The sequence below is a fragment of the Megalobrama amblycephala genome, linkage group LG16, assembly GCF_018812025.1.
Source record: "Megalobrama amblycephala isolate DHTTF-2021 linkage group LG16, ASM1881202v1, whole genome shotgun sequence".
Lineage (NCBI taxonomy): Eukaryota > Metazoa > Chordata > Actinopteri > Cypriniformes > Xenocyprididae > Megalobrama > Megalobrama amblycephala.
The window spans coordinates 29,932,322-29,934,091 of NC_063059.1; positions in this window are offsets into that span (position 1 = coordinate 29,932,322).

Consider the following 1,770-nt stretch of genomic DNA (forward strand, 5'->3'; position numbering starts at 1 on the left):
GCGTTTTAGTATGTGTGTGATTTGGTGGTGGGTGGGGGGAGGTGAATGTGTTTGAGGATGTTACTGATGTTTTTCCATTGCTTCCATTTGGCTTTGAATTTACATTCAGTTCAATTTCTATTCACATTTATTTGTATAAGCGCTTTTCACAATACACATTGTTTCAAAGCATCTTCACAGAAAAACACATGTTCCTACATTACAATTTAGAGTAATTTGTTATCAGAGGTGACTGTACCAAAGTAATGTCCATATGTCAAAAATGTACAGTTCTAAGATAATATAAATCATGCAGCTAGCTATTGTCATGTATTCATTTAGGCAAAAACAATGATCTCATTAAAGCAATTATTACAATTATTGATCATAATGATTACAATACATGGAAAAAATGGCAGTCATGTATGTTAATTAAGAGTTGGCAACATCTGAAGTCCTGAAAGGTTGTGTCATCTCTTCACGGGTATTGGGGCATCTGAAATCCAATATCTAGAAGCTGGATCCAATATGGAGCTGTACTCTCTAGAGACAGAAAAGCAAATAGCATATAACTGATGTACAAGATTATGAGGTGCATTATGTGAATGCTTTGCTAAAGAGATGTCTTTAATCTGGATTTAAACTTTTTAATCTAGACTTTGGGGCAGTCGTGGCCTAATGGATAGAGAGTCGGACTTAACCCAAAGGTCATGGGTTCGAGTCTCAGGTCCGGCAGGGATTGTCGGTGAGGGGAGTGAATATCCAGCACTCTCCCCACCTTCAATACCACGACTGAGGTGAGACCCTTGAGCAAGGCACCGTACCCCCAACTGCTCCCCGGGCGCCGCAGCAATGGCTGCCCACTGCTCTGGGTGTGTGTTCACGGTGTGTGTGTGTGCACTTGGATAGGTTAAATGCAGAGCACAAATTCCGAGTATGGGTCACCATACTTGGCCACAAGTCACTTCACTCACTTACACCCAGCTAGCACAGATATGTGAGGCCCAGATGGGTGTCACCTGGGCTGTCTAACTGGGGCCCAGACAGTTTTGTCCACAGTTTCCATGGAGGCCCCACATAGGTTAGTACAGATGAAATGAACACTGCTCAGTGTGCACACTATACAGGCTGTTAAATCTAACACAGAAACATGTTGGAGTTAATGAGATAATTAGGTGATAACGAGCAGAATCACTGAAGGACAGAGGAACAACAAGAACTACGACTTCAGCCACAGCCTTCGATGAAATCAACTGAAGATAAATGACATGGAAATGACATACAGTGAGTCTCAAACGCCATTGTTTCCTCCTTCTTATGTAAATTAGATTTTTGCAAAAGACCACTGAAAAACAGACGAATTTCAACATAACACCGACTGTGATGCAACAACAGACTTTATGCAGGTAAGCAAGCAAGGGCAATAGCGGAAAATGGCAGATGAAGCAATAATAACTGACATGATCCATGATATCATGATATTTTTTGTGATATTTGCAAATTGTCTTTCTAAATGTTTTGTAAGCATGTTGCTAATGTACTGTTAAATGTGGTCAAAGTTACCATTGTTTCTTTCTGTATTCATGGAGACCAGAGCCATGTCATTATTTTCATTATTAAACACTTGAAGTCTGTATAATTCATATACTTCATTCTTTATAAATCTCTCCAACAGTGTAGCATTAGCCATTAGCCACGGAGCACTATCAAACTCATTCAGAATCAAATGTAAACTTCCAAATAAATACTATACTTAAATGATCTGATATGCCGCATAACAAACACTTTATA